Source organism: Leopardus geoffroyi, chromosome A1 (assembly GCF_018350155.1).
Source record: "Leopardus geoffroyi isolate Oge1 chromosome A1, O.geoffroyi_Oge1_pat1.0, whole genome shotgun sequence".
NCBI lineage: Eukaryota > Metazoa > Chordata > Mammalia > Carnivora > Felidae > Leopardus > Leopardus geoffroyi.
Genome location: NC_059326.1, coordinates 210,351,839 through 210,365,816, shown reverse-complemented (window position 1 = coordinate 210,365,816; position 13,978 = coordinate 210,351,839). Strand labels below are relative to the sequence as shown.

The 13,978-nt window shown below is 40.0% G+C and overlaps 1 protein-coding gene and 1 pseudogene across 1 annotated transcript in view; one reads left to right on the top strand and one right to left on the bottom strand.

Moving 5' to 3' along the window:
• The window catches only part of RANBP3L (RAN binding protein 3 like), a 289,492-nt gene that overhangs the window by 55,156 nt on the left and 220,358 nt on the right, over positions 1 to 13,978 (bottom strand). The window lies entirely within an intron of this gene.
• Positions 9,886 to 9,981, top strand: LOC123581709 (annotated as a pseudogene).

Genomic DNA, 13,978 nt, shown 5'->3' with positions numbered 1-13,978 from the left:
ATTATATTGAATTAACAAGCAACCTTTAAAAAAAAAAAAAAGAGAGACCTGTAGATTTTATACAAAATTCTAAATTTCAGGTTCTTGTGACAAAACTGGAAGATTTGGTCCCTCTTCAAAAAAGGTAACGAGTGTGTTAGTTAGGATAGACTGTTGTAATAACTAGCCTCTAAGGGCGCCTGGGTGGCTCAGTCAGTTAAACCTCTAACCGGCACAGGTCATAATCTCACGGTTTGTGAGTTCGAGCCCCACGTCGTGCTCTGTGCTGACAGCTCAGACCTGGAGCCTGCTTTGGATTCCACGTCTTCCACTCTCTCTCTGCCCCTCCCTCACTTGTGCTCTGTCTCTCTGTCTCTCAAAAAAAATAAACATTAAAAAAAATTTAAATAATAATAAATAGACTCTAAAATGCAGTGCCTCAAAGAAGATAGAATTCTTTCTTTTATAATAGTCCAGTGATGATCAAGAGGTCCAGACTAGGTAGGTGGCTTTCCCTGAGATCATCCAGGATCTCTGGTGGCTTCTATTTTGTTGTTCCAGAAGAAACATTTTCATTTACCATCTTTGATTTTAGAAAAGACTACTTTCGCAAGAAAACAAATCCCTTGCCTTCTATACGTATTCCGATATCGAATGAATCAAGGCCAATTTAAAATCTCCTGCACCTTGCAGATGATGGATAGATATTTCAAAGCACTTTTATAAAGCACTGTTTTGAAAATCATAAAGATGTGACAAAACAAAACAAAAACTAACAAAACTTCTCTACAGACCATTATACATGACCTATAATGATGTGGATGGTACTAACAAAGAGAGAAAATATGCAATGCTCCTTCTTCATTAGTACAGGAGTACCAATTAAGTATCTGTACTTAACTGCAAAGTCAATCACCTTGTCCTTTCATTTTTCATTCTCTCTGTAGCAGACATAGTTGAATGCCTGCCCAGCAGCGATTTCCTCCCTCCTTGATGTTGACAGAACTCTGACATTGTGCAGCTATGTGCTTCAGGAGAGGCAGGCCTCATCCCTGTCATCACGGATTGGTCTAAATCATCACATAGACCCCACTCTCCTTGCATTAAAGATTTCCAAGAAAATAATTTGTATCATGTCACATGGCTTTTACAACAAACAGGAAAAGTACTGAGAAAAACCGCCTGGGTGGCTCAGTCGGTTCAGCATCTGACTTCAGCTCCGGTCATGATCTTGTGGTTCATGAGTTGGAGCCCCCACATCTGGCTCTCTGCTGTCAGCACAGAGCCCCCTTCGGATCCTCTGTCTCCCTCTCTCTCTGTCCCTTCCCCAGTTGCACACGCACACACACTCTCTCTTTCTCTCTGTCAAAAAAAATAAACATTAAAAAAAATGAAGTATTTAGTATCATAATTTCCAGGAGAGAGAGAAGTCATTCCATCAACACTGACTGGCTTGGTGCCATCCCTGCAGCTGCCTCACCTTCCACTCTAACAATGCTCGGAGCAGCAGGACACTTGTCTTTGGAAACCACACTTTGCCAATATCAACACAATACTTGCTCGGCTCCACCTTTCTGCATCTCCCTTCCTCTTCTTAATATTGCACTGAGTAGTCACTGGTACAGGAATCTGTAGCCAACAAAGACACATCAGGGCTTTTCATACTCTGTGCTCTCTCCCTGAGCCGCTCTTCCTCTTGCCTCTTCATTTTTCAACCATCAACATCAAGCGTCTTCTGGGTGAAAGATTCCGTGGCCCCACCGTCTTCAGGATAGAGTCAACCATAGTCTCTTCTGGGCTGGACCTATATTTTGGCTATATTTCTCTTATTGTATAATGCATATTTCCTGATAATTCTCCATACACATATGTTCCTTCCCACTAAGATATGAGTGAATTGGGCTGAATATATGGTACTTTTAAATAGGAATAAAAGGCAGAAAGGAAAGGAGATGATAAGAAAAAAGAGAGGGAAAGATGGAGGAAGGGAAGAAAGAGAAGTGTTATGGTTTCTTTCTTTTTTCTCAATGAGACCATGATGAAATAATCAACTTGTGTCATGTTTAGATCCTAGCAGATGGTTCCCCAAACTGGGAAAATTTCTTCTCCATTCATGGTTAAGAAACAAAATGGAAAACATTGCAGCCAATTTTTAAAAATATTTATTTGGGGGGTGCCTGGGTGGCGCAGTTGGTTAAGCGTCCGACTTCAGCTCAGGTCATGATCTCGCGGTCCGTGAGTTCAAGCCCCATGTCAGGCTCTGGGCTGATGGCTCAGAGCCTGGAGCCTGTTTCAGATTCTGTGTCTCCCTCTCTCTCTGCCCCTCCCCCATTCATGCTCTGTCTCTCTCTGTCTCAAAAATAAATAAACGTTAAAAAAAATTAAAAAAAATATTTATTTGGGAAATATAGATTCATTAAGTGATTGACATCCATAATAAATAGAAAGAATAAAGTGCTACTGACCTAAGAACCAAAGACAGGCTTTTATACCATTAAATGAGATCAAGATCATAACATTGAAAGGTCTCTGAAATCAGGCAGGCCTGCTGGAATCTGGGCTTCACCCTGTGCTAACCGTATGACCTTGAGCAACTTCCCATCTTCTAGCTTCCAGTTCTGCATCATACAAAATGAGTACAATAACACCGATCTTATATGATTAATATGCAGTTTGCATTAAATGAGATAACTGTACCTAGCTCAATGCTGGGCACAAGCCAATTAGATGTTTAGATGTCAGCATCTTTTTATACATGGCAAGTACTGACTAGAATATATATATTTCTTACCATGAATATATACATACTGTTCTGGTTTGTTTAGGATGAGTCAACTCTCTATAGAATGACCATTCTTGGACAAATTGATAAATTTGAGTTACCTAATTTGAGGCCTGTGGAATGCAGGGGTCTCAACAAGAGAACATCAAGATGTTCCGTGGACAGGGAACATGTCTAGTTCAACTTTGGGTCCAAAGAATGGAGCACAGAGCCTGGCACACCCTAGATGGCAATAAGTTTCATTGGAAGAACGAATTCATGAAATCACTCTCAAGGTCTCATCTGAGCCATATTGCTAAAATTTGTATCAACGTAAGATCCCAGAACTCCTGGCAGGATCTTTCTTTGTAACATGTTTTTAAAACCTGCATAACATCAAACAGAAAAGAAGTAGGGTTTCATTCTTCCTTGACTTTCCTCGCATTGCCATTTTCTCTCAGTGCAAGGAAACCGTTTTCAGCTCCATGGCTGAGAAACAGCCAACCTTTCAGCGGTAAGAATTTTCCAGATGCATGCGAGAGCTTCATTAGAAACCTTCTCCACTCTCGCCCTCAAAAAACCCCCGAAACACAAACCAATAAGCAAACCAACAAGCCAACAAACAAACAAAAACAGATATTTTTCTTTCTCTTTTTCCCGACTCTGTTATTATGGGTTGTGAACTGCAATGTTTAAAATTACATCATTCTTATGATTTATAAAGTTCTAAATAAAATACTGTTTACAAATGCACAAAGCACAGAAGATGTTAACTAGATATGATGGGAAGATGGAGATAGCTGCCCAGTCTGAACTGAAGAGCACCCCACTGGGAGTCAGCTAACATGATTTATTTTGTCAGCATTTGGCAGACCCAGTAAATTACATAGCAGATACCAAGTGGAATTATCTACAATGCATTTCAGGGGGCCAGCTGTGCTTGGGATAAGAAATAATATTTCATTTAAGGGAATTAGTATTATGAAATAGAGTTAAGTATGTAAGTGGGAGCTGTCTAAAAATTATTTTATAAAAATACTTGGTTTTCCCTCTTTGAAGCTCATTTGAAACAAACTTTATAAACTTCATTTTGAGTTTAAAAGGAGGCAAGCATTTTGTAGTTTAAAGACACTAAGACTGACAGAAAATTAAGATACCTGAATTGTCTAGCAGTACACGGCAGAGATTTCTGAAAGTCTTTGTGTGGTTTGGGAAGCTGGTTCACAGCCTGGAGTCAACCTGGTGTTATACCCGCGGGCAAAAAGAAGTCATTAAAGTCATGAAAAAAGTGATGTCCTCCAACCTGCAATGTGGCATAAAGCCTAGTTCACCACAGCCAGCTGGTGAACAGTCCTGGGATGATTTCAAAATGGCAATCTACACGTCTTACTTTCTTCCCCTTGCTATGAACTCCTTCCTGGGTCAGAGACCGGACATAAGGACAGATGTGTAGGCTCAGTGAGGACCAGTCAGGCGCGAGACAAAAACAACGGAGTGACTCAGAAGTGAACTAGATGCCTCACTCCGCCGCTAGAGGGTGGTGTGCAGAGTGATACAAGAGAAAGACTGGGGAGACTTCTTAAAGAGATCTTGGAGTGTTAGAGTCGGAAGCCTTGTTCTTTCCACATCCTCACACTCTTGAGAAAGGGGAGCACTTGCCATGGTTTCCTATAAAGAGGATCCCCAGAGAATAGCCTGTGAAGTTCAGGGATACATCTGAACATAGAGACTGGTACCAGCAGAACCTGTGGGCGCGTCCAGAGCTGCCAGGGCACGGGCAGAAGACACCAGCGGGCTTTGGACACAAGCAGTGGGATCAGAAAGAGGGCAGAACAAGCCAGGAATGGTCGCACATTACCCCCCAGTGTTCCACAGAGCCAAGACGGTTCTAACAGGGAGTCTAAGCTTCCCAGGGCCCCAGACGTCCAATAAAATGGTTGGAAGCACAGGTCAGCTGGCTCCGCAAATCCTCTTTGCCCAGACACACAGGAAGCAGAGGTTCCAGGACCACGCTTAGTCTCGGCAAGAGGGACCCCTGTCCTGGACCCCATCTTTACAGGGCTCTGCTGATCACCAACAAGTGCATTTGCTCTAGAATACATGGTGCTGCTGCCACTCAGGATCCAAGGTCAGAGGCGGCACAGACCAACGTAAAACCCTAAATATTTGCTCTCCGACTGACACTATTCAGGCCCCAGGGAAAGCTTCTCCACTCCCTTAGATCCTCTAAACAAAAGGCAATTGTGTCCAAAGCCCAGAGTTTTGTGGACTGCACTTGTGTCGATGCTGCTTGGGAGCATGGGGAGGATTTCAGCCATGCATTTGGTGACAACACTTTGGGGAGGAAAAAACCAAATTAATTAACTTGTAAATCCTTCCTCTCAAATAGTGTGAATTCAGAAGTGTCCTTTATAATGAAATAGCAATTCCCTTATGGTGCCAACTGTCCGTTTTCTTTGTTCTCTTTATTTTATTTTTTGTACTTGCAGAGGTGCTCATGCATTTGCCCACTATTTTTTTTTGAATGAAAAATAAAATAAATACATATATATATATATATATATATATATATATATAAGCATATACAGTTAATGGATCATGTTTCCTGAAAATACTACATTCAGTTAAGTCACAATGACCCAGAAAAACCAAAGAGATATAATAACTGGCTTATTTAAGTATCCCATTTTTATTTATTTAATTTTTATTATTATTTTTGTATATAATTATTGTCAAATTGGTTTCCATACACTACCCACTGCTCACGATTTTCAACAGTTAACCTGGTATCTGAGAATTAGCTACAGTATTATTCATATTATCCTTACGTGCACGTATAGTGTAGGTCTAGTGTAACAGGCATGAAGCGCAATCACTTTCCTTTATATTGGCAATTTCATGGGCATTCAAGGCTAGAATTACAAATAGTTCTGTTTCTATAAAAATATTTCCTAAGAATTAAAATTTTGAAATTTATAGTGTCGATGAATCACTTTGATATAAAATTTTGTGAAAAAATGAATTGATATTCATTGTACTGTGTAGTTTGCCTTTTAATCTTAATAGATGATTTTAAATATTAAAAAAAAATTGTTTAAGTTGACTTATTTTTGCAAGAGAGACAGAGAGAGTGAGCGGGGCAGGGGCAGAGAGAGAGGGAGGGAGGGAATCCCAAGCAGGCTCTGCACTGTCAGCATGGAGCCTATGTGGTGCTCAAACACACAAACCACGAGATCATGACCTGAGCCGAAACCAAGAGTTGGACGCCTAACCCACTGAGCCACCCAGGCGTCCCAATGATTTTAAATATTTTAGAAGAAATCTTACTTACTTAACAATCTAGGCAAAACAATTTTATTTGTTTACACTTACTTTAAATTTTCTTAAAACCTTACCCAAATTTTATAGTTTGGATATAGTTACATTTTACTTTTTAATCCATGTGTTCATTAGTGAACACAAGAAAACAAGTTATATGTGAAAATTTTGATTATATCACCATAATTAGTGACTTTACTTGAAATGATGGCCAAAAATTTGGATTCCAGGAAACCAATATATACTGTCCGTACTCATCCAAACATTGCCATCCCATCAAGAGAATGCTCTGGCGTGTGCAATACAAATTAAACTCAGTTGTAGTCAAGTGATATTTTGCTAACTCTCAGCTTTATATATATTTTTCTGATGTGTCCTTACAAAGTATATATTTCAAGTTAGGAGGATAGAACATATTTCATTTAGCAATTTATTGATCTGATTTATAACTTTTAAATATATAGACTTAAGATATGTGGACCTCCATTTGCCTCGAGCCTTAAAAAGGTTGGGTAGTTGGGGTGCCTGGGTGGCTCAGTTCATTGGGCATCCAACTTTGGCTCAGGTCATGATCTCACTGTTCATGAATTCAGCCCTGCATCGGGCCCTGTGCTGACAGCTTGGAGCCTGGAGCCTGCTTCAGATTCTGTGTCTCCCTCTCTTTCTGCCCATCCCCACTCACACACTGTCTCCCTCCATCTCAAAAGTAAATAAACATTAAAAAAAAAAAAAGGTTGGGTAGTCATGAAGGAACCCCACAAGCAGAGATTCAGCGTAGACCAGCACTCTGGGGATAAAGCAGAAGTGAATCTGGGGATAAAGCTAGGAATATTCAGGGATTGCGAAGCCAACAAGAAGATGCCCACAACCAGATGGGGTGATGACATTGGCAGTTGGAATTAGCTCTTCAGTTGTCTGCCCCACCGGTCTGTTACCAGTCAGCTCACTCGCCCTGACTTCATCTCCCTGCTGCTTTCATAAAAGTCAAGCATGAGATTTCTTCCCTGGAAATTCGGTAAGAGTAGGGAGAAAAGGCAGTTTGGAGAAAGGATTTTGAACTGGATAGTGATTGAAATGGTTTGACCTGAATATGATTACAGATATACTAAATTAGACAGATGCTTACCTAATTACACTGAATTATATTCTCCTCCTGCAGAACAGAAATAGAGGCTTGGAAAAGGAAAACGGGCACCAATACCAAAATAAAGGGAGTTTCACATCTGCTAACATCTGACTTGGCATTTTTCTAATGCATAACTCTTACTGGTAGCATCTTGCTGGAGAATAGGACACCTTTTGAATGGGAGAGACTAACAAAGGTAAAAAGATGGGGATTATTAATTTCTTGGCTTGACACAGGAATTTGTAACCCTAGCTATATGATGAAATTCCTGAAGAGCTTTACAAATATTCAAATTTCCCTCCCCACTTCAGAGTAATTGAGGCTGAATTTCTGGGTATAGGGTTTAGTATCTGTATATTACAAAAACAACTCAAAGGAGCACCTGGGTGGCTCAGTTGGTGGAGCATCCGACTTCGGCTCAAGTCATGATCTTGAGGTTTGTGAGTTCTAGCCCCATATCAGGGTCGCTGCTGTCGGCCTGTCAGCAGACAGCCCACTTCAGATCCTCTGCACCCCCCTGTCCCTCCTCTTGCACTCTCCCAATAAATAAATAAATATTAAAAAGAAAAAAAAAAACACAACTCAAGTGATTCTAGAGAGCAGCCAGGGCTATATTCCATAGGGCAGTTCTTTGTGTCTTTGTTCCCAAATCTTGGCAGATTCACCAGTTAATGCTATACTGTTTCTTCTATCCCTGTCTAGGTTGTCATAGTCCAAGATCCTGCCAACTGATTAGGTCCCGTGCCTCAGGTGCCTTGCGTATCAGCTTATTTACAGTGTGTGTGACAGCCACATCACTGACTTGGGGAAATTAGCCTGTGTCAAAGCCAATTAGTCTCACTGTTTCCACTTTAATGAACCAGATCAATTAAGAAGAGGGCTACACTGGAAAATTCCTGGGCCAGCCAGACCAGCAGTCCTTAGGTACTATGTGGTTAGACATTAAATTCATTCATTCATTCATTCATTCATTCAATAAGCATATACTGAGCAGCAGCTATGTTCTGGATACTGGAAACAAAATGTTTAATGAAGATACACGCTCAACATTCAAAGAGCTCACAGTTTTTTATTTGCCACCTTAGAAATCAAGGGGCACCTGGGTGGCTCAGTTGGTTAAGCATCTGACTCTTGATTTCCGCTCAGGTCATGATCTCATGGTTCTTGAGATCAAGCCAAGATCTTTTTGGGCTTTGTGCTAACAGTGCGACACTGTGGAGCCTGCTTGGGATTCTCTCTCTTCCTTGCTCTCTGCCCCTCCCCTGCTTGCCTGTGTGCATGCAAAATAAATAAACATTTTTAAAAAATCAATTATTTCCCAGCCATCTGAAGTTCACCTGTTTTTAGTCCCAAAATTTACCACTCCTTTCCAGACTTTAGATAAGCCAGTATGTTTTTTAGTTGGAAGATAAGCAAGTTTTAATTTTACAAGGTAAAAAACAAAACCAGATGAAAGTCTTTTTAACACACAAAAGTAGCAAATATATACCTTAGCATAAGGAACTGACATTTAAATGAAAAAAATTAGCTTCATCAAGAACTCGACATTCTTGCTGAAGATTGTTACTACCTCCCAACAATCTCTCTCTCTTTTTGTTAAATGTTTATTTATTTTTGAGACAGAGACAGAGCATGAGCAGGGCAGGGGCAGAGAGAGACACACACACAGAATGGGAAGCCAGGTCTAGGCTCTGAGCTGTCAGCACAGAGCCTGACACAGGGCTCGGGCCCACGAACCATGAGAGCACAACCTGAGCTAAAGTCAGATGCTTAACTGACTGAGCCACCCAGGGGCTCCCCAATAATCTCTTTCTATAAGATTTATTTAAAACCAAGTTTTCCTTTCTTTATTTCTTTCTTTTTCTTTCTTTCTTTCCTTCCTTCCTTCCCTCTTTCCTTCCCCCCCCCCCCCACCTTTCTTTCCTAATAGCGAATAGTACCTATGAAGAAGTACATTCTTCTCCAAATAAATATGCTGGAAACTGAATTACACTTCTGGCCGAGGTGGGGTAACAGGACCAGATTTACATTTCCACATTAAACAATCAATAAGTGAAGAAAATATATGAAACAATGGTTTTCAAGACACGGGATATCATGAAATCAAGAATATCAACTTCTGAAAGAAAGGAGACAAATGAGGTGAGTCCTATGATTATCCCAGCATACTGTCTTACGAGGGATTCCAGGCTGTAGTGCAAGAAAGGGGAACACAGGTGGAGCCTGGGTGATTCCCTGACTTGAGGCGGAGCTGTAAGTGTGCAGTGAACAAGATGGCTAGAGGTCACAGGAAAAAATACTGGAGAGAAAAAGAGCTTTCTAGACAGAGATACCTGATGATCTGCAGAGTTTCCCTTGAATTTTCACTTGAGTACTAGCTAGCAAATTCATTTGAGGAAACTGCCTTAGACCAGGGACAGAATCTCCTGGAAAGGTAGAGAAAGAGTACCAAGCACCCATACAGAGACAGAATAGTGTTTGCACCCAGAATTCACACTGGGAACCTCATGATTCACAAAGCAGTAGGTAGAGTACTCAGAAAGGTGTCATCTTGGTAGTGGGGAATAATCAGCCCTATACTGAGGACCGTTCTGATCTTAATGAATCATAAAAGCAAGACCCCCCAAAATCAAACTGTTTTCACAAAATGTAACTGTGCCCTGGAACAAAGTACAAAAATATTTATAGAAATGCAGAGCACACGCTTCGGCATCACATATACTAAAATTGGAACGATACAGAGAAGATTAGCATGGCTCCTGCGCACGTGCAAATTCGTGAAGTGTTCCATATTTTTTTTTTTTTTCACTCTTAAGTGGATCCTGAGAAACTTAACAGGAACCCATGGGGGAGGGGAAGGAAAAAAAAAAGAGGTTAGAGTGGGAGAGAGCCAATCATAAAAGACTCTTAAAAACTGAGAACAAACTGAGGGTTGATGGGGGGTGGGAGGGAGAAGAGGGTGGGTGATGGGTATTGAGGAGGGCACCTTTTGGGATGAGCACTGGGTGTTGTATGGAAACCAATTTGACAATAAATTTCATATATTAAAAAAAAAAAGAAATGTAGAGGACATATCAAGGTAAAACTCACAATGACTGGCATCCAATAAAAAATTACCAGGGGAGTACCTGGGTCACTCAGTCAGGTAAGCATTTGACTCTTGATCTGAGCTCAGGTCATGATCTCACAGTTCGTGGGATAGAGCCCTGCATGGGGCTCTGCACTGACAGTGCAAAGCCTGCTTGGGCTTCTCTGTCTCCCCCGTCTCTGACTCTTCCCCAATCACACTTGCTCTCTCTCTCTCAGTAAATATATAAACTTAAAAAAAAAATTAATGTCCACTCTCACCACTGTTGTTTAACATAGTGTTGGAAGTGCTAGCATCAGCAGACAACAAAAGGAAATCAAAGGCATCAAAATTGGCAAAGATGAAGTCAAGCTTTCACTTTTTGCAGATGACATGATATTATACATGGAAAATCCAATAGACTCCACCAAAAGTCTGCTAGAACCGATACATGAATTTAGCAAAGTTGCAGGATACAAAATCAATGTACAGAAATCAGTTGCATTCTTATACACTAATAATGAAGCAACAGAAAGACAAATAAAGAAACTGATCCCATTCACAATTGCACCAAGAAGCATAAAATACCTAGGGATAAATCTAACCAAAGATGTACAAGATCTGTATGCTGAAAACTATAGAAAGCTTATGAAGGAAATTGAAGAAGATATAAAGAAATGGAAAAACATTCCATGCTCATGGATTGGAAGAATAAATATTGTCAAAATGTCAATACTACCCAAAGCTATCTACACATTCAATGCAATCCCAATCAAAATTTTACCAGCATTCTTCTCGAAGCTAGAACAAACAATCCTAAAATTCATATGGAACCACAAAAGGCCCTGAATAGCCAAAGTAATTTTGAAGAAGACCAAAGCAGGAGGCATCACAATCCCAGACTTTAGCCTCGACTACAAAGCTGTCATCACCAAGACAGCATGGTATTGGCACAAAAACAGACATATAGACCAATGGAATAGAATAGAAACCCCAGAACTAGACCCACAAACATATGGCCAACTCATCTTTGACAAAGCAGGAAAGAACATTCAATGGAAAAAAGTCTCTTTAACAAATGGTGCTGGGAGAACTGGACAGCAACATGCAGAAGGTTGAAACTAGACCACCTTCTTACACCATTCATAAAAATAAACTCAAAATGGATAAAGGACCTGAATGTGAGATAGGAAACCATCAAAACCCTAGAGGAGAAAACAGGAAAAGACCTCTCTGACCTCAGCTGTAGCAATCTCTTACTTGACACATCCCCAAAGGCAAGGGAATTAAAAGCAAAAATGAACTACTGGGACCTTATAAAGATAAAAAGCTTCTGCACAGCAAAGGAAACAACCAACAAAACTAAAAGGCAACCAACGGAATGGGAAAAGATATTTGCAAATGACATATCAGACAAAGGGCTAGTATCCAAAATCTATAAAGAGCTCACCAAACTCCACACCTGAAAAACAAATAATCCAGTGAAGAAATGGGCAGAAAACATGAATAGACACTTCTCTAAAGAAGACATCCGGATGGCCAACAGGCACATGAAAAGATGATCAACATCGCTCCTCATCAGGGAAATACAAATCAAAACCACACTCAGATATCACCTCACGCCAGTCAGAGTGGCCAAAATGAACAAATCAGGAGACTATAGATGCTGGAGAGGATGTGGAGAAACGGGAACCCTCTTGCACTGTTGGTGGGAATGCAAACTGGTGCAGCCACTCTGGAAAACAGTGTGGAGGTTCCTCAAAAAATTAAAAATAGACCTACCCTATGACCCAGCAATAGCACTGCTAGGAATTTACCCAAGGGATACAGGAGTACTGATGCATAGGGGCACTTGTACCCCAGTGTTTACAGCAGCACTCTCAACAATAGCCAAATTATGGAAAGAGCCGAAATGTCCATCAATTGATGAATGGATAAAGAAATTGTGGTTTATACACACAATGGAGTACTACGTGGCAATGAGAAAGAATGAAATATGGCCCTTTGTAGCAACGTGGATGGAACTGGAGAGTGTGATGCTAAGTGAAATAAGCCATACAGAGAAAGACAGATACCATATGTTTTCACTTTTATGTGGATCCTGAGAAACTTAACAGAAACCCATGGGGGAGGGGAAGGAAAAAAAAAAAAAAGAGGTTAGAGTGGGAGAGAGAACCAAAGCACAAGAGACTCTTAAAAACTGAGAACAAACTGAGGGTCGATGGGGGGTGGGAGGGAAGGGCGGGTGGGTGATGGGTATTGAGGAGGGCACCTTTTGGGATGAGCACTTGGAAACCAATCTGACAATAAATTTCATATATTGAAAAAAAAAATTACCAGGTATGCAACTTATTACGAGGGATGAGGGAAAATACAACCCATAGTAAGGGAAATAATCAAAATAAACTCAGAACAAAATAAATGTTAGAATTAGAAGACAAAAAATATTAAAACTGTGATTATAAGTATATTCCTTGTGTTCAAAAAGTTAAATAGAGACGTGAAAGATATAAAAAATAGACTCATTTTCAGCTCAGTTCATTATCCCAGGGTTGTGGGTTCAAGCCCCACAACAGGCTCTATGCTGAGGGTGGAGCCTGCTTAAGATTCTCTCTCTTTCTCCCTCTGCCGCCTCCCTAACTCTTGCTCACTCTATCTCTAAAGTAAATAAAATGAAAAAAATAATTAAATAAATAATAATGTGATATATAGAGAAAAGAGATTTTTAAAAAATGAACAGAGCATCAATGAGCTGTTAGGCAACCTCAGGTGAACTAATATATGTATAATTCGAGTCACCAAAAGAGATAAGAGAGTTGAGAAGGCAGGAAAAAAATTTTTTTAAATAATAGCCCAAATTTTTCCCAGTTTGATGAAAATGATAAGCCCATAAATTCAAGCACAAGAAAGATAAAGAAAACTACACCAAGTCACATCAATTTGTTCAAAACCAATGATAAAAAAAATTTAAAAGCAGTTAGTGAAAACATGTGTCTAACACATGTGATATACAGCATAAGAAAACTAAGGTTAGGAGCAGATTCCAGATTAGAAGCAATGCAAGTGAGGACAGTAGAGCAACATCTTCGAAAGTATGGAAAGAACAGTACTGTCAATCCAGACTTCTACTCCAAGCAAAAATATCTTTCAAATATGAAGGCAAAATAAATAATTTCTTTACACACAAAAAGCTGAAAAAAACCTAATCACTATAAGACCCTCACTATAAGAAATGCTAAAGGCGGTCCTTCAGGCAAAAGGAAAATTATATCAGTTGGAAATGTTGATCTATACAAAGGAATGAATATCACTGGAAATGGTAACTACATAGGTAAGTATATAAGATGTTTTCTTATTATTTAAATACATTTAGAGGACAACTGTTTAAACAAAAATATTAACAATGGTGTGTGAGATTTATAACATTTGCAAAAATAAAATCTGTGGCAACAATAACACAAAGATCAAAAGGGAAGAAATAAAAGTATGCTGTTCTAAGGTTCTTAGACTATGCATAAAGTGCTACAAGGTACTTCAAGGTAAGCTGTGATAAGTGAAAGGTGTAACTTAAACCCTTGAAACAAGAAAACAAAAAGTTAGAGCTAATAAGACAACAAAGGATTATAATTTAAAAAATACTTTGAGGGGCGCCTGGGTGGCGCAGTCGGTTAAGCGTCCGACTTCAGCCAGGTCACGATCTCGCGGTTCGTGAGTTCGAGCCCCGCGT